The sequence below is a fragment of the Anomaloglossus baeobatrachus genome, chromosome 6, assembly GCF_048569485.1.
Source record: "Anomaloglossus baeobatrachus isolate aAnoBae1 chromosome 6, aAnoBae1.hap1, whole genome shotgun sequence".
Taxonomy (NCBI): domain Eukaryota; kingdom Metazoa; phylum Chordata; class Amphibia; order Anura; family Aromobatidae; genus Anomaloglossus; species Anomaloglossus baeobatrachus.
In genome coordinates, this window is record NC_134358.1 from 71,261,174 (window position 1) to 71,280,823 (window position 19,650).

Below are 19,650 nucleotides of genomic sequence, written 5' to 3' on the forward strand. Positions count from 1 at the left end.
CTGGACATGAGTGTCCCGGATGGGATCCTGGGCAGCGAGGAGGGCTTCTCCGACCACCCCGAGTTCCCGGTAGTTGAAGGACTGGGTGCCGACCTAAGGGCTCCAGCCCCCCTGAACTGATAGTCGTCCACCATAGCCCCCCAGCCCCTCTGGCTGGCATCGGCTGCCAGTGTAACCAGGGGTGACCGGGTCCAGGCAACCCCAACCATCAGGTTGTAGGGACACACCAAAGAAGGGACGAGAAGACGGGTGCCGACAGGCGAAACCGGAGTTCAGGAAGGAAGGGAGTCCGACCCAATGAACCAGGATATGATCCCATAGACAACAAGAGTGGGCCGGAGCCCACAAGACTGAGGGAATGCAGGACGTCATAAACCCAGGGCCGATATAGCGCCTCGAAGGGTCGGGCGCGCTTGTCTATGAACATAGAGAGTTTGGCCAGCAGCGTCAATCTGTGATCCTCTGGGGGAAGGATGCCTGTCAGGATGAGGCCAACTCTGCAACGGAGGAAGGTGACCACCTCAACCCTGATCCTTGAAAGAGCCTTGGAGCCGAGAAGAACCCGAAGGGAAGTATCTGTAAGTGGAAATGAAGCATGGCCCCTCCGTGCAGAACCGCAATTTTGAGGTACTGCCGGAGACAAGGATGGAAGGGCACATGGAACTAGGCGTCCCTCAGGGCAATCGAGGCCAACAGGTGGCGGAGACCGAGCAGGGGAACAACAGAGTTCCCAGACTCCATGCATGAAACGACGGCATCTGACCCGCTGGAATTAGACGCCTCAGATAGATGGAAAAAAACCGGACGTCTCCAGATGGTGTGTCGCGGAGGCCGGGGGGGGGGGGTTGGTTGGGGGAAGAGACCAATAGACCCTCTGAGAAGAGCTTGTAGGACCCCTGGCCAGGCGGAGAAGGCCCGCCACTGGGGAAGAAAGGCAGAGAGCCGTCTCCCCACCCGAGCCGACACACTGTTCGTCATGCTAAGGACTTTGTGGATGGGAAGGGATGAGAAAAGTACTCCCCTCACCCAAAGGGTAGTTCCCACGGTCAGACTCACCTCACCCCTTGGGCTGGGAGGCCCGAGGTATCGAGGGACGAAATGACCGTTGCCTGGAGGGTGTATCCGGTTGGCCTGACGATCAGTCGCCCTGTCCAGAATATCATCCAGGGCAGGCCCAACCCTGAAACAGACGGGAGCAATCCGCAGTGTGGAAGGAGAGTCCCTACTCCAAGCCTTAGCCTAGAGCTCGTCTGTCCGAGTTAGACAAGACTGAGGTCCTGGCAGCCAGGCGGACCGACTACACAGAGGTACCTGTCAAACTAGTTGCCTTCCTAAGTAAGGGAAGGGATTCCAGTACTCAACCCTAGGAGCACCCCAGGAAATGAGCCTCCACTGGTCGAGCCTGCGAAGGAGGGACAGGGGGACCGAAGAGGAGGCAGTATGGGCCCGATGGGAGACGACGAAGCCTCCTAGGACTTCTTCCTGAGACTCCTGACCTAACGATCAGATTCCCAAGCTGGTAATCGTCCGCAAGGGGGAGTGCCGTTTGTAGAGCGACCTTGGCCACCTGCATGGGAAACTCCCAAAGCAACCCAGAACTCTCCAGGGGAAACTGTGTCAGAGGACACTCCAGAAAGCTCCTCAAGGAAATCCCATTCTAGAGAGAAGATCCAGGACAGTAGCATGCCCAGTGGTTTTCAGGTCCGCGAATATTTCGCCCTGAACGGAGGGGAGGACCTACTCATCCTCCAACCCCATAGTGCACCCAACTGCTCCATTAAGATCCCCCAATCAGCTCAGGGAAAAAGAAAAGACCGGTCAGGCCTCCCGGAGGAAAACCTTTATCGGGACCCACCGAGGCGGAATCAGCCTCAGGATCAGACGACTGGAGGTAACTGTTTTGTGGCAGAAGGGTCAGCAGCAGGGAGGGAGGCCAGCGAGGCCTGAAGCTCCTGTATCAACATGGACCGTAGCTTGGCACAAGGGACGGTGTCTATATACACGATGCCTGCCCTCTCCACTCAACGGAACAGAGAGGCGTCATCAGACCAGGCAGCCAGCCCATATCCTGATACAGCAATATCCAGGAGTGTCCACTGAGATTCAACTCCCAGTAGCCCATGGAAGGGACAGACGTACACTGCTGGCAAAGTTTCCGTTGCACACTTGTCAGACTTGACACAAATACCAGCAGGCACATCCTCCTGGAAACCACTCACCAAGTCAGCCTGATACCAGGCATAAGGGACCGTCCCTCAGCCTCTTACTGAAGCAGGGGAAACGCTGGGCTCTGCAGAAGCAGAGGAAGACCGGACAGTGCACACAGAAGAAACCTTACCGTGGTTCTGATGCCTTCCGGGCAGCCTTCCTGTGGAAAGGCCTGCCCCCCCCCAGCGACTGGTAATGTTCCCCGCCTCCTGCAGCAGGTCCCCGACAGGCCGTGTCAGCGGCGGCGTGTCCTCCACGCTGCCTCCGCAAACCGGAAGCGCTCAACCGGAAGTTCGCAAGACCGGAAGTCCCGCCCCCGGGAGCACTTCCGGATCGCTCCGGCAGCGTGCATGCAGGAAGCGGCCGGCGGCTCAGGGAGGACGCCGGCCGGGGAGCTCAGCAGCCTGCATCACCCCAGAGGAGGTTCCGGAAGGCTGGAGCAGCGGTCCCCCACAGCGTGAGGGAACAGCAAGGGAGGAGCGGTGAAGGCCCGACCGATGCTGTCCGGCTTAAGGTAACAGGGGAAGAAAAAAAAAAAAAAAAATATTATACTGTAGTTCGCCGGCCACCACAGCATAGGAGAAAATAAAAACCTCTCCATGCCCCATGGGGACAGGAAAGACACTGGCTATGGGAGGTGGGAGGGTCCTTTTAAACCTCTTGAACTTCCTGTCCCAATTAGGGCGTGGAGAGACAACCTCCTATGCTGTCGTGGAAGGGACTAGAGAAATTAAAATTTTATGGCTAAAGTAACATTTTTGTGTTAAAAGTAAAATTTTCATTTTTTCCTTCCACATTGCTTTGGTTCCTCTGAAGCACCTAAAGGGTTAATAAACTTCTTGGATGTGGCTTTGAGCAGTGTGAGGGGTGCAGGTTTTAGAATGGGGTCACTTTTGGGTATTTTCTGTCACCTCGGCCTCTCAAAGTCACTTCAAATGTGATGTGGTCCCTAAAAAAAATTATTTTGTAAATTTTGTTGGAAAAATGAGAAATCGCTGATGAACTTTGACCCCTTCTAACTTCCTGACGAAAAAAAATTTTGTTTCGAAAATTGCGCTGATGTAAAGTAGACAAGTGGGAAATTTTATTTAGTAACAATTTTGTGTGACATATCTCTCAGATTTATGGGCATAAATTTTCAAAGTTTGAAAATTGCCAAATTTCCAAAATTTTCACAAATAAACGCAAATAATATCGGCCTAAATTTACCACTGACATGAAGTACAATATGTCACGAAAAAACAATCTCAGAATCGCCAGGATCCGTTGAAGCGTTCCAGAGTTATAACCTGTCAAAGTGACACTGGTCAGAATTGCAAAAAATGGCCCGGTCATTAGGGTGTTTTAGTGGCCGGGGGTGAAGGGGTTAAAGGGAAGGGGTCACCAGATTTGGCGACTATAAACTGTGGCCATCACCAGTGCTCCGTTATATACAGCATTCCAGAATATTGTATATAAGAGCCCAGGCCACTCTGTATAACATAAAAAACACTTTTATATATTACTCACCTAGGGGGTGGCCCAGTCCGATGGGTTTCACTGCTCTCTGGTCCGGCGCCTCCTCTCTGCTCGATCTCCGTCCTCCTTCTTCCCAGCCCAGTGTGGATAACTCGTCTACGTCATCCACACAGGCCGACATTACAGTCCTGGGCAAATGCAATGTGATATGCCCGGCTGAGGGCAGCTTAAAGTACTGTAATGCGCAGGCACGAGGAAAGGTTAAAGACTGCCGGCGCATGTGCACTACAATACTTTTATCTGCCCTGAGCAGGACCTCAATGCCAACCAGTGTGGATGATGTAGGTGTGGTGCCTCTGAGGCTTCCGTCGCCACATAGGTACTGCACCTCAGCCAGAGTTGTGGTATCCTATCCCAAGGTAAGGAGGGGGTCACCCACCGGTTCACATGACACACGCACACAGACTCATCACAACACTCCACTAAACCATGGATAGGGCCTAGTGCAGCTGGAATTGTATAGTGGCTAGCACTGTCCCCGAGGCCAGACTGGGGGCGGAGCTTAGTGGGTGAGGTGTCTGAGGTGAGTGGACGGAGTTGAGTTTAAAAGTTGACAGTTGATGTCAGTTAGTGGTGTGGTGAGGAGACGACCAGAGGATATAGACTCGGAGGTTCTGCTCGCCCTGAGTGACACAGAAGAAGGGATTCTAGAGATACGGGAGTACGGGAAGCACCTGTGGGCTTGCTCTACAGAACACCGGGTGGAAGGATCTGGCCACAAAATGGGGACCCAGTCCCTAGATTAAAAGAAAACAAACATACTTTTTAGTAACACCGGGGGCCTGGATGGTTACAAGCATCCAGGGCCGAAAATCAGCACACAGATCTGCTGGAAGGGGGCCACAGAGGATCAGTGAGCCAAGTAGGCAGAAAACCCTTGGAAGGTCCACGGCCCCTGGCTCGGGCACTGTGTGCGGAGGCGCGGGACAGGAGGGCGAGAGTCAGCGCAGTAGAGATGGCATGGAAAGGCACATCTGAGGGGTGCACCGGTATTGACCTCTGACCTGCCTGGGATCGGCGGGAGCCCATCATAGTGGATTCCAGCATACCGCGGGTGATTGCCGGCAGACTGTACGTCTGAGGAACTGGTACCGGGAGTAAAGACTTTGACTGCAACCCCAGTGTCGTCTACATCCTTCCCACGCCCTCTCATCATCCTCGGGCCTCAAGCTCTACCTGTGGGGAGTAATATCACCTCAGCTGCGCCATCAACATCTGCTGGGAATACACAGCGCAGCGTTGGCCCACATAGCCGCAAAACCACAGGTGGCGTCACAAACCTTTACTTTTAACTACAACCCCCATAATCATAATCATCATCCCTCTGTTATTGAAAGACATTGCCAGGGTCACGAAACCAGGCCATACCGCCGCGACATCACCGGACTAGTCCGTCCCGGTACAGAGAACCCCCTGGCCCTGGAGCTAGGCATGTCATAGATGCTTCATGCACACAGGCCTCAGAAGAAGGATGACGGAGATCGCCGTAGTGAAGAGGCATCGGAACGAGAGCAGCGACCTCCATCGGACCAGACCGCCCCCCCCCCAGTTAAGTATTATAAAAGTGGTTGTTTCTTTTACATTCTACACAGTGGCCTGGGCTCCTATATACAGTATGCTGCTCAGTGGTGGTGGTGGTCGCAGCTTATAGTTGCCAAATCTGGTGACAGATTTCCTTTAATAAGCAAAAACCTGGCATCTGTCTGAGCTGGCCTAAAAAGGCCAATGTTGATAATGTCAGAGGAGGTTTGCTACAGCGGCAAAGGGAAGCATCCATAGGAAAAGGGAGCAAGGCCCGGAGCTGGAGCCAAGAGAGCGCCATTTTTTATTCGATTTACAGGTGAAACTCTTATTCAAATGGATGGGTTTGTGAAAGAAAAAAAAACGCACAGATGCCATCTGTAGTGACATCACCACAGTGGACAATGACTGGCATCACAGGGGCAATGTATCCTGGGCTATAATTAAAATTCCATGGAAGGAACAGTATAGAGGAATTTTACTATTTTTACACCTTCTTGAGTAAGTTTATGTGTCTTTCATCTTCAGAAAACACTTAAAGGTCATAAAAAAATCCTACATTAATGGGTTAATACAATGTACAGTTCTGGGAATCACAGAGGTCACGTTATATTACTTCCCTCTGCCATGTTAGGCAATCATAGCCCTGAGAGGAGTGCGGCCGGAGCTTCCTGTCACGAGTGACACAATCTGTGCTCCGCTATCAAGATGAGGAGACAGGACAGCGGCACCCATCATGTACAATCCATGCAAAAGAGGAGAGTTCATTCGTGGTTCTCAATGCAGAAAACCTGGGCCCCTGTACACGTAGGGCCGAATTCAGAGATCTAGAAAACAATGTGAAGCACAAACCACGGTGTCCAGACCGACCGCCGGTCTCCTGTCCCAAACACAACAGCCTGGTCTATACGAAGAGATTAAGATTGTTTCACTGACGTCTGAATTTGGCCTTAGATTTTCTCCAGGATCCACTCACATTTTATTGTCCTGTGTATGGCCGACCGCAGACTATTGAGAGGCACTAGGTGAAATGTTGATAAAAGCATATCCACAAAGGCCCACGCAGGCAGGGAGAGGGGCCAGACGCGAGGGAGGGACCGCCAAGGCGGGGAGAGGGGCCGGATGCAAGGGAAGGCCCATACAGGCCAGTTCAGGAGCTGGACGCGATGGAAGGCCCGCGCAGGCAGGGAGAGGGACCGGACGCGATGGAAGGCCCGCGCAGGCAGGGAGAGGGACCGGACGCGATGGAAGGCCCGCGCAGGCAGGGAGAGGGACCGGACGCGATGGAAGGCCCGCGCAGGCAGGGAGAGGGACCGGACGCGATGGAAGGCCCGCGCAGGCAGGGAGAGGGACCGGACGCGATGGAAGGCCCGCGCAGGCAGGGAGAGGGACCGGACGCGATGGAAGGCCCGCGCAGGCAGGGAGAGGGACCGGACGCGATGGAAGGCCCGCGCAGGCAGGGAGAGGGACCGGACGCGATGGAAGGCCCGCGCAGGCAGGGAGAGGGACCGGACGCGATGGAAGGCCCGCGCAGGCAGGGAGAGGGACCGGACGCGATGGAAGGCCCGCGCAGGCAGGGAGAGGGACCGGACGCGATGGAAGGCCCGCGCAGGCAGGGAGAGGGACCGGACGCGATGGAAGGCCCGCGCAGGCAGGGAGAGGGACCGGACGCGATGGAAGGCCCGCGCAGGCAGGGAGAGGGACCGGACGCGATGGAAGGCCCGCGCAGGCAGGGAGAGGGACCGGACGCGATGGAAGGCCCGCGCAGGCAGGGAGAGGGACCGGACGCGATGGAAGGCCCGCGCAGGCAGGGAGAGGGACCGGACGCGATGGAAGGCCCGCGCAGGCAGGGAGAGGGACCGGACGCGATGGAGGGCCCGCGCAGGCAGGGAGAGGGACCGGACGCGATGGAGGGCCCGCGCAGGCAGGGAGAGGGACCGGACGCGATGGAAGGCTCGCGCAGGCAGGGAGAGGGACCGGACGCGATGGAAGGCCCACGCAGGCAGGGAGAGGGACCGGACGCGATGGAAGGCTCGCGCAGGCAGGGAGAGGGACCGGACGCGATGGAAGGCCCACGCAGGCAGGGAGAGGGACCGGACGCGATGGAAGGCCCACGCAGGCAGGGAGAGGGACCGGACGCGATGGAAGGCTCGCGCAGGCAGGGAGAGGGACCGGACGCGATGGAAGGCCCACGCAGGCAGGGAGAGGGACCGGACGCGATGGAAGGCCCACGTAGGCAGGGAGAGGGACCGGACACGATGGAAGGCCCACGCAGGCAGGGCATGGTATTGTGGGTAAGAGCAAATGGCCACCCATACATTGCTCTAGTCGGGAAGGTCTAATAAGTCAGGAAGTCCTATAAGGAATAACGTGACATGATGAGGACTCACATTATAGGATCCTATAGCACCTGGTGTAGTTATGATTTATACATAGCCCATCATCCTCCTGGCAGACACACTACACACATCCTGCATTATACACAGCACATATGGTACCAGGCATTTCCCATCCTATCTACACACCTGTCCATACAGTGTATACAGACCACACATCATACAGCCAACACACATGCACACTACATGTACGATCACTGCCTCCATGTACGCTCACTCCTTCCCAGGACGCAGGGTCCATACCTGATTGGTAGAAAAGAGCTGTCACAGTCGGTACAGACGCGCGGCAGGTCAGCTCCTCAGATCTCCGCCATCCTCTCACTCACAACCTTACTGCCCCCTCTCCTTACAAGAAGGAAAACAAGTGGATACAACCCTGCTTACAAGGCGTTCTCCTTACACGGCCACAGAGCAGCCATGTTCTAGAAGACAAATACACAAGTAGTAGGTCGTATTGTCATCAACAAGATGGCTCCTTAGAAGGAGACAAAGAGATGGGGAGATGTGGACGCTCTAGTGTCCGTGAGCTCGTGTCATACAGCGCATCACATGATTGTATCAGCTGACACCGCACACACCAAGGTCTTATCACCTCCCTGCTGTCATTACCAGATGGGGCGGCTTGGGGCCGGTCACGTGATAGCGATAAGTAACTGCGTTACACCGCCACCTAGTGGTTAATGGTGAGAAGGTGTCGGTCCCTGCAGGTTTCAGTCGTGTTGTGTTGATTGATAATAGATTTTCATTTTATTTAAGCACAAAAATTGAATTAGAAGTTTTATTACAAGTATGTAAGAGTGATGTATGTACACCAATTGTGTCACTGTATTGTTATTTCATGTAGTGAATCATGTCGTGCATCTTTTGTAAATATTGTGATGTAATATGGTATAATGATCATATTGTATGATAGTGCAACGTGTATGATATCACAGTGTTGGTAATGTGTAAGGTATTATACATTAAATATATATATATATACTTTTTTTACTTATATACATATATATATATATATATATATATATATATATACACACACACACACGCATTATATATATATATATATATATATATATATATATATATATATATATATATATATTATATAAAAAGCAACTTGTCTCCTCCCTACATCTGTGACCTAGTCTCCCGGTACCTACATGCACGCAACCTCAGATCCTCACAAGATCTCCTTCTCTGCTCCTCTCTTATCTACTCTTCCCCCAATCGCATACAAGATATCTCCCGTGCTTCACCCATAGTCTGGAACGCTCTACCCCAGCATATCAGACTCTCCCCTACCGTGGAAAGCTTCAAGAGGAACCTCTAGACCCATCTCTTCCAACAAGTCTACAACCGACAATAGCCCTCAGTGCAGTAGACCACTGCGCAACCAGCTCTGTCCTCACCTATTGTACCATCACCCATTCCCTGTAGAGTGTGAGCCCTCGCGGGCAGGGTCCTCTCTCCTCCTATACCAGTCTGTTTTGTACTGTTAATGATTGTTGTACGTATACCCTCTTTCACTTGTAAAGCGCCATGGAATAAATGGCGCTATAATAATAAATAATAATAATGTAAAGTAATGCTTCTATAAGAATGTAGGTGAAAGGTTAAGTCTCTCCAGCAACAGACTGCAGGGACAGAAACAGTTGTGTTGGGGCTAGGCCAGCAGAACCACGACCAGTAGAATACCGAGGTATGAGAACAGAAAAACCACATAGACAATACCTCTAAAAATCTAAACTTTAATAAATCAATACTAAAAACAGACACAAAGTGTCTGTCTCGGGACAACATAAAGGACATACAACAGTGCCAGTGAATGTTAGATGGAAATAGGTTAGCGTGAGGAAATTGAGCGATAGACAGGTTGCCAGGGAATGACTGTAGATACTAGATCACAACCTCTGCTTGCCCTTCCTACCAACAGAGGGTGTCGTAATTTTAAGGACACCCCCCGTTCCAGGTGGCTGACCCTCGCTGTCCCTATTACTCATTAACATATGTCCACCACCAAGAAGACCAGGTGAGTAAGTGTAAGACGAACCACAAAAACACAAACAATAGCGTTAAATAGGTTGGTTCCTGACTGGACTGAAATCTCCAGTCAGAGTGATAGATGTAATTGATAGGACAGAGTCAAAGGGCCCAACTCAAATAAGCTGGCACCCTCAGCTCTCTCGACGCGTTTCCCCCCCTCCTAATGTAATGAAAGGGGGATCATCAGGGGTATTTTGAAGAAGACACCTATAGAAACAGAAAAGGAGAGAGAGGCGGTGTCTTTCAGTATAGATAATATAAATTAAGATATTAAGAGATTAAGAGCCCAGGCTGCCCCCTTTGAACCGGGAGACGTAGTGCTGAAGAGGAATAGAAGATTGCACAAGTTGGATGACCTGCGGCAGAGGACCCCCTATGTTATTCAACCCACTGACTGGGAGAATCAAAAGGCGTATCTTGTCAGTCGCGACCAAGGGAAGACCATTGCCACTGTTTCCAGGGACCACCTGAAGAGATGTCCAGAGCCCTTGAAGATGGTGGAGGAAGTTCCTGCCCCCATTCCGAGCGCGGAATAGAGGAAAGAGGTGATCCACACTGTTATGGGTGACTTTCTGGCTGACTGGCCTATGCAGAATGGAGCGGTGATTGTTCCCGTGATAATGTTCCCGCAACCCGTGGAAGATACAGAGCCAGCGAGGCTGACTAGCGATGCACCAATATCGATACCCAGGGATGCACCTACACCTGCACCTATGCTACGCCCCCGTAGGTGCTTACTAGCTGTACCTGACATTAGGGGAGAGGAGCCTGTAATACACTCTACCCCACAAGTCCTAAGTGAGAATGGAGGGCTAAGAAGGTCCACACGCCCTAACTTAGGTCAGTCACCACTCAGGTACAGGGAAACCGTAGATTAGTGAGTGGTGCCCGCTTGCTGTGTTTATAGTTGTGTATGTGTGCAAATGAAAACCGAATACCTCACCTGATCTAAAGATGAGTAAAAGGTAGCGGTTCCCGGCTACCCCAGTTGTGTTTGCCCAAGTTAAAGAAAATGCCTTGTTTTAAAGGACCATGGCCGAGAATTGGCAGGCCAACCCAGAAACTTTTGGGTCTTGTAAATATCCCTACCTATCTTCTTGTTGCACAAGGCGCAGTCTCTGGAGAGGCTGATTGGAGGAATGGCCTGCGATAGAGTAGGCCGAGGCCCAGTCACTAATGCAACCGGTGGCTAACCTCCAGGCCAGGGTTCCCTCCGGACTTGGGGCCCTTGAGATGGACTGCCGGGTAAGGAACTTTTTACCCGGCCCATGTGGGCGTCACTCGGACCCGTTCCTGGACTTGGGATAAGGGGTGTGCACCAGTGTTAGCGGTGGCACCAGGAAACAGGTTGTTTTGGGTGGGTGCAATGAGAAGGTGGTCCGTTCCGTCCCGTTCCATTTTGCAACGTCTAAGAATGGTGCCTCCCGTAAAGGGAAGAAATGTGCTTTTATGTATTAATTTTATTATACTTGTTATCCCTTTTTATTATTTCAGTTCCGGTTACAATAAACGGTGGTGGTCGGACAGCCCGTGGACGGTCTGTATTCAACCAAGGGGGAATGTGACGCCCTGGCACAGCCAGGTAGTCCCACAAAAAGGGCCCCCGCATAACACCGTCCCACAAAGGGTTACACACAGCCGACAAAATCCTAGTCACTCCCCCAGGGTAGGACAGGCACACCAGTGGGCCGGACCAGCTGGATGAGAAACGCCCACCTAGGGGTCTGGAGAACTCGGGGCGGGAAAAGTTCAGTCGGAAGTTGTAGTTCAAGTGGAGTGGAGGAGGTGTAGTTGAGAGTGGAAGTTCAAGTGCAAGCCAGAGTGGAAAGTCGTCGGGGTTGGAGCCCCGGCGTGCTGGCTAGGTGGCAGACGGTGGTCAGTGTCAAACAGGAGATGGGAAGACGGCTGCCGGAGATCCGAGGTGGACCGGGACATGGTTGGAGCCCGCCGGTACCAACACCAGAGAACCGACCCGGAAACCGTGTACAGAGGGGGTACTTAGACCCTGAAGCCAGGACCGGAACCAACGGCCTAGCTAATTAACCAATTGAGGGCAGGATTACAGGTCCTGTCCCAACCAAAGTCCCAAAAGCAGACAACAGCCCACCGCGGGGAATAGGGCATCCGCCAGGGCCCGGTAGATCCCAAGGGCCAGCGTCAGCGGGCAAGGCTCCCACCCGTAGTTCTGGGAGCGGGCTTTCGTTTTCCACATCGGAGAGCCCAAAGAGAACTCACAGTAGTGCAGAGGAAAGTGACACAGACCATCAGCCCGGGTGTGGGACCCGAATGCACCTGGTGCGGCGGCCAGCCACCACCACCTTGGTTTACCACTGGACTCGTCTGATTTATTTACTCGTGAGTAGACTAACACTCCCCGGTCTGACCGGGTGCACCGGCCACTGCAATCACCACCCTCAGCACAGAGACACTGGTCTCCGGGGCATCTGTCCCTACCCACGGAGGGGTTAACATCCAGCTGCTATCCCATCGCCCCCGGGTGCCCACAACAGCGGTGTGCCATACTTCACCACACACCGTGGGTGGCGTTACAGACAGTTTACAGCAAATCCCGTACAAATACGTCCCCTTTTATTTGAAGTGTCCGCGCGACCCCTAGGTCTGGAAGAATCCCTCGAGCTACACTGAGGATCCAGATCCGAGCAGCCCCGGCTGCTGGCACGGGGGCGGCACAGGTTGAGATCAGATGATGACTCGGCCATTTAAGAATATTCCACTTCTTTGCTTTAATACACTCCTGGATTGCTTTGGCTTCATGTTTTGGGTCATTGTCCATCTGTATTATGAAACGCTGATCAATCAATTTGGCTGGATTTGGGCACACAGTGTGTCTCTAAAAACCCCAGAATTCATCCGGTTTCTTCTGTCTTGTGTCACATCATCAATAAACACTAGTTACCCAGTGCCACTGGTAGTCATGCATGCCCGGCCGTCACACTGCCTCCACCATGTTTTACAGATGAGTGGTATGCTTTGGATCATGAGCTGTATTTTTCTTTAGATTATTCTGGTAGAGGTTGATCTTGGTTTTATATGTCCAAAGAATGTTCTTCCATAACTGGGCTGGTTTTTAATTTATTTTTTTTACAAGGTCCAATCTAGCCTTCCAGGGCTGCCACCAGGAATTTCAGGGGCCCATACTGCCAAAATTTTCAGACCCCCTTCAGACTCCACCACAGCTCCGCCTCCACCCCTCGAACCTTCGGCAACAGAAATAAGTTGTTTCCAGCATCACGTTCAAGAAATATGGTTAAGAAACAATTTTATTCCTTAAGGTTAAAACAAACACTAGGTTGGATGGACGTCCACAAAGCATAAAACAATGTCTTACGCATGTCAAACCTAAAAGAGGCTCTTAGTCTTAGCTATATCCTGCTAGATCTGCACAAGTAAGTTATGGAATAAAATTTGTTTTTATCCTTATTTCTTAGATATGATGCTGGAAACAACTTTTTCCTATTGCCGGACTTTACCTCTTTGAACATGGAGCTGCCCTCCCTGCACCGTCCCCCAGAAAAAGGACCTGGGTGATGCATTTAGCGGGTGAGCTGAGATCCTCCTTTCTGTACTTACCTCGAACCTTCACCAGTCCGACCATCACTTTTGGAAAATCTCCAATTCTGAAAACAGTCCTCACCAATCAAACATTAACCGCTAGTCGTCATTTTGACAGCCCGAAAAAAGCTGCATGTACCGTTTTTGGGTCATCAAAATGATGAACCCCAGACAGAATCGTCAGCCATATGCGTATATCTAATATATAAAAGCTGTGTGTGTCTATGTATGTGTATGTCTGCTAAAGGAATCTGCACCGTCTCATTTACAATCACGATATTTTGCACAGACACTTCATGTGACCCAGGGAACGTCATAGACTATGTAGGGAGAAAAATTTAAAACCGCACTTTACAGTTATTCGCCAAGAAACCTGCTTGCATTAAAGACAATGGAGCTGGGAGCTACTGGTCATTAATAGGAGCTATTATTGGTTGCTATAGGCAACAAAGGACATTGTTAGTGTAAGACTATGTGTGAGGTAGTATGATTTCTGTGGCGAGACGGACAGAGACAGACAGAGAAAGAGACAGACAGGGAAAGAGAGAGACAGGGAAAGAGACAGACAGACAGGGAAAGAGAGAGACAGACTGACAGGGAAAAAGAGAGACAGACTGACAGGGAAAAAGAGAGACAGACTGACAGGGAAAGAGAGAGACAGACAGGGAAAGAGAGAGACAGGGAATGAGAGAGGGACAGACTGACGGGGAAAGAGAGAGACAGACAGGGAAAGAGACATACTTACAGTTAATGACAGAGACAGACTGACAGGTAATAACAGAGATAGACAGAGAGGGAATGAGAGAGACATCCAGACAGAGACAGACTGACTACATGCACATTTACACACACTATACATTACCCCATCTTGCAGCTCCTGATCGGTGCAGGACAGGAGAGGAGCCACTGGGACCTGCACGGAGGCTGTAGAAGCTGAACAGGAACTGCCAGTTTACCGGTCATGTGATCAGGCACATGATTAGTCAGATGACCTAATAGGTCCTTCACCTCAGCCTCCATTTTGCTCCAGTACATTTCCTGTCCTGCCCTGCACTGATCACATAAATCAGTGCAGAGCTGGAAGAGAGAGGGCAGCTCTTTATTAGCGACCGGGCCTTCCTCATTGCCCTGATCACGGCCCCGCCCCCTGGGCCCCGATGAGCTGAGGAATGAAAGGAGAGGGGCCCAGGCTGTCAGTGGCGGGCCCCCCTCCTGGCTTCTGCTCAGGGGACCCTTACAGGAGTCACAATTGTAATGCCCTGATGGTGGCCCTGTAGCCTTCATATTCTTGTAGGGGGTGGGCAGACCCCTTACAAGGAGGTGCAGTTCTCCCCTGAATGCTGATGTTATTTAATAAAAATGTTTTATTGTTATTGCACTGTTTTAGTGGGTTTCCCCTAGTGGCCGGGTGGGACGGCTGTCCCCATAGGAACAGTGCAGGAGAGAGGTGGAGCCGGCAGCTTGGGGGGAGGGAGAGAGTGTGTTGGAGGAAAAAGGTTTTGAGTCAGAGGCAGTTGAGTCCGGGACGGGAGAGAAGAAGCAGAAAGGGGCAGAGTGTGGGAGCTGGGTGAACAGGAAAGCAAGAGAAAAGAACAGAAGGAGTATCCTCAAGTGTGAAGCAGTATTGGTGTGGGTCCAGTCTGTGTTAGCCGGAGTGGGAGCCAGGTGAAGTGGAGTAGCCGGGCACATCCCCACTAGAGGAGACGTCCGGAACAGGTTTTTCCCTAGCAAAAGTGTGAAGTCATCTGATGTGTTTTGCCTCTATGATGAAGAAGTGTTCAATAAACTTTCCTGCTGGTTCCATTGATCTACGTCTGCAGATTCTTTGTACAACTGACGGCGGCCTCTGCCCCACCAAGCCACCTCCCGTCCCAATAGTGACGGCGGAGCCGGGGGTTAGCCTGAGAGCAACCGGGGCCACGACTACAATCCCCGAGGCACCCCTGGCACCCCGTTACATTCTTGAGGCTTATGAGTTGCTTGCACTGTGTAGTGAACCCTCTGTATTTTCTTTCATGCAGTCTTCTCTTTATGGTAGATTTTGATATTGATTCTCCTACATCCTGGAGAGCGTTGTTCACCTGGTTGAATGTTGTGAAGGAGTTTCTTTTCACCATGGTAATTATATTTCCATCATCCACCTCTGTTATGGGTGGGTGTCCAAGTCTTTTTGGATTGTTGAGGTCACCAGTGCTTTCTTTCTCTGGATGTACCAAACTATAGATTTAGCCACTCCTAATATTGTAGCAATTATTTGGATAGTTTTTTTCCTGTTTTTGCAGATGAAGAATGGCTTGTTTCACCTGCATGGAGAGCTTCTTTGACTACATGTTTATGTCGCGGGCGGGTAGAGGGGACGCTGCGCTCTCCCACTGCTCGGGTCCGGCTGCCGCTGCTGCTGCGGCCGCTGCTGCTCGGTGGCTCGAGCGATGGGCCGGATCCCGGGGACTCGAGTGGCGCTCCTCGCCCGTGAGTGAAAAGGGGAATGGTTTGGTTTTAGGGATATTGTCCGTGACGCCACCCACGGTTGTGGTGATTGTGTGGACACCACCGCTGCTCTGGACGAGGATCCCGGGAGCGGTGACAGGGAGCAGCTTTGATGTTAGTTCTCCCCTCCGTGGGTAGGGGGTTGTCCCGGGGCCCGATGATGGGGTAGGGATGAATGACAGGCGGGTTGCGGGGCCTGGTGAGGTGCAGGGTCGCAGGGGCAGCGCTGTGCCGTACGGCACGGGGGTACTCATTCAGCCTGAGACGATGACACAGTTCTCGGTAAAATACATGGCTGGATAGACGGGTCCCCCAGACGGCTGCGGTTGCTTCTTCCCCATAGGTTAGTGATGACTGTCTCTCCCTGCACCTAAGTTCAATGTTGGTAGCGATGGGTTCCCACCGGTAACCCGCTCCCCGACTTGGATGTAGGCCGGAGGAGCCCCTTTTTGCCCGCAGGCGCTGGCCCTGGGAAACGGTTGCCCTTGGCGGTGTCTCCCCTTCACGGTTGGACGGTTGCCTTCTATCGGGACTTGGCTGTTTGGAAACCCGGAGGTCCCCTTCACTAACGGATTTGGCAAATTCACGGCGACTCCAAGCCTTGCCGGGATCCGAAAGGCCCCTGCCAATGGTGCTGGCTTCTCTTTGTACGCCGGTCCGGTACCGCCGGGTCACCACCCGTCCACGGTCCTTACGGCAGACTCCAATCGGCCTCCACTGCAGACGGTCACCACCGTCTGCCAACCTTGCTGTTCTGTCCGGGCCACACACCCGGACCAACTTCAGGCTCTTTCTCTGTCACTTTTCTCCTCTCTACTCTTTCCTCCTTCCACTTCCTCAGCTTAACTCTAACTGCCTGTGTTTTCCCTCCTCCAGGACTGTGAACTCCTTGGTGGGTGGAGACCAACTGCCTGGCTCCACCCCCTGGTGTGGACAACAGCCCCTGGGGAAGGCAACAAGGATTTTGTGTTCTGACTTCGATGTGCCTACAGGGAGTGTGGGGTGTGGTGGTGTTGTTACCTGTGGCCCCTGGCTTGTCCAGGGCGACACATTTTCTTCGCAGCAACAACTTCAAAATGAAAGCAGTTCGTAATGGACATGACCTCTATAAAAAGTAGTTGTGGAGTCACTTTAATACTAAAGGCAAGTTCACACATAGCGGATTTCTTGCGGACACTTTCTGCAGCAAATCCATAAGTATCTGCAGGAGATCTGCCCCTGTTTTGTGGATCTTGCTGCAGATCTCGTTACATACCATATGACGGCTACAGCCTTAATTCTTTTTTTTTATCATTTTCCCTTGCAATTTTTTGTTTTTATTTACAGCAAATTCCACTTTACTGCATATTGCAGATTTAAGCCGCCCGTTATTGTCTATGGGCAAACTTGACATGGTGCAGACAGAAAAATCTGTCCTGAAAATAAAAGCAAAGCATAGATGAGATTAGAGAAAGCTCACCCACTTAGCTAGAACTTCTATTGCTGATTTTCCAGACGAAAAATCTGCTAAATAAAAATTCAGTGTTACATCTGAACATACCCCAACAAAGTTGTGCTCTATTTCCAGAGAAGTTTGCACTTCAGGATGCAGTTCTTGTGAGTTCTTCACTCTTTTGTATGAGAATTCTTCCTCCTTCCTTCTAGTCTGACAATGTCCTTTATCATCTTACAGATCAGCCTTCACTTCTGACCTCAGACATCCTCTTGTATTGGAGATGGATTTCTATCTGTCGTGGCTCTTTATTTTATCCTCTGTGTATTACAGTGGCTTCCTCCCTTGTCCTCGGGCTGCACTGTATGTCTGGTAATTAGTGGATGAATCAGAATGTCGGATTCGTTATCTGGCCGTGGATTAGTTTCCTTTATTACTTTCTCATGGGCTTGGTCCAGGTCATAGGGGATGCTGTTATACTAGGTGGAGAAATGTTAAAGTAAATGAACTCTTCTCAACCTACACAGGAACATGCAATCCCCCCATTAGCCTGCCCATTGCAAGTGATGATCAACAAGTCCATCAGAGCACATATAAAGCTACATATTAAGTTATACAGATACAGTTAGGTCCAGAAATATTTGGACAGTGACACAAGTTTTGTTATTTTAGCTGTTTACAAAAACATGTTCAGAAATACAATTATATATATAATATGGGCTGAAAGTGCACACTCCCAGCTGCAATATGAGAGTTTTCACATCCAAATCGGAGAAAGGGTTTAGGAATCATAGCTCTGTAATGCATAGCCTCCTCTTTTTCAAGGGACCAAAAGTAATTGGACAAGGGACTCTAAGGGATACAATTAACTCTGAAGGCATCTCCCTCGTTAACCTGTAATCAATGAAGTAGTTAAAAGGTCTGGGGTTGATTACAGGTGTGTGGTTTTGCATTTGGAAGCTGTTGCTGTGACCAGACAACATGCGGTCTAAGGAACTCTCAATTGAGGTGAAGCAGAACATCCTGAGGCTGAAAAAAAAGAAAAAATCCATCAGAGAGATAGCAGACATGCTTGGAGTAGCAAAATCAACAGTCGGGTACATTCTGAGAAAAAAGAAATTGACTGGTGAGCTTGGGAACTCAAAAAGGCCTGGGCGTCCACGGATGACAACAGTGGTGGATGATCGCCGCATACTTTCTTTGGTGAAGAAGAACCCGTTCACAACATCAACTGAAGTCCAGAACACTCTCAGTGAAGTAGGTGTATCTGTCTCTAAGTCAACAGTAAAGAGAAGACTCCATGAAAGTAAATACAAAGGGTTCACATCTAGATGCAAACCATTCATCAATTCCAAAAATAGACAGGCCAGAGTTAAATTTGCTGAAAAACACCTCATGAAGCCAGCTCATTTCTGGAAAAGTATTCTATGGACAGATGAGACCAAGATCAACCTGTACCAGAATGATGGGAAGAAAAAAGTTTGGAGAAGAAAGGGAACGGCACATGATCCAAGGCACACCACATCCTCTGTAAAACATGGTGGAGGCAACGTGATGGCATGGGCATGCATGGCTTTCAATGGCACTGGGTCACTTGTGTTTATTGATGACATAACAGCAGACAAGAGTAGCCGGATGAATTCTGAAGTGTACCGGGATATACTTTCAGCCCAGATTCAGCCAAATGCCGCAAAGTTGATCGGACGGCGCTTCATAGTACAGATGGTCAATGACCCCAAGCATACAGCCAAAGCTACCCAGGAGTTCATGAGTGCAAAAAAGTGGAACATTCTGCAATGGCCAAGTCAATCACCAGATCTTAACCCAATTGAGCATACATTTCACTTGCTCAAATCCAGACTTAAGACGGAAAGACCCACAAACAAGCAAGACCTGAAGGCTGCGGCTGTAAAGGCCTGGCAAAGCATTAAGAAGGAGGAAACCCAGCGTTTGGTGATGTCCATGGGTTCCAGACTTAAGGCAGTGATTGCCTCCAAAGGATTCGCAACAAAATATTGAAAATAAAAATATTTTGTTTGGGTTTGGTTTATTTGTCCAATTACTTTTGACCTCCTAAAATGTGGAGTGTTTGTAAAGAAATGTGTACAATTCCTACAATTTCTATCAGATATTTTTGTTCAAACCTTCAAATTAAACGTTACAATCTGCACTTGAATTCTGTTGTAGAGGTTTCATTTCAAATCCAATGTGGTGGCATGCAGAGCCCAACTCGCGAGAATTGTGTCACTGTCCAAATATTTCTGGACCTAACTGTATTAATGACTGGTCATGATACCAGCATCATCCAATTCCCATACAATTTGCATATTATGGGCTGCAAATATTATGCTATATCCTGCTAACAACTGTTTTAGGCCCCCTTCACACGCACGTGAAAAAACGAACCGTTTTTTCACATACGTATTAAAGGGGTGGTTTCCTCTCCGTATGCCGTGTTTGTGGCACAATTAA

General features: G+C 50.7%; 1 protein-coding gene across 1 annotated transcript in view; it reads right to left on the reverse strand.

The window, feature by feature from the left end:
* ATP6V1C1 (ATPase H+ transporting V1 subunit C1) overlaps positions 1-8,003 on the reverse strand; it is a 91,141-nt gene extending 83,138 nt beyond the window's left edge. Inside the window, exon 1 of the mRNA XM_075353028.1 lies at positions 7,887-8,003. The gene's annotated coding sequence lies outside the window, so the exon portion shown is untranslated. The remainder of the gene's footprint in view (positions 1-7,886) is intronic.
* Positions 8,004-19,650: the final 11,647 nt, after the last annotated feature.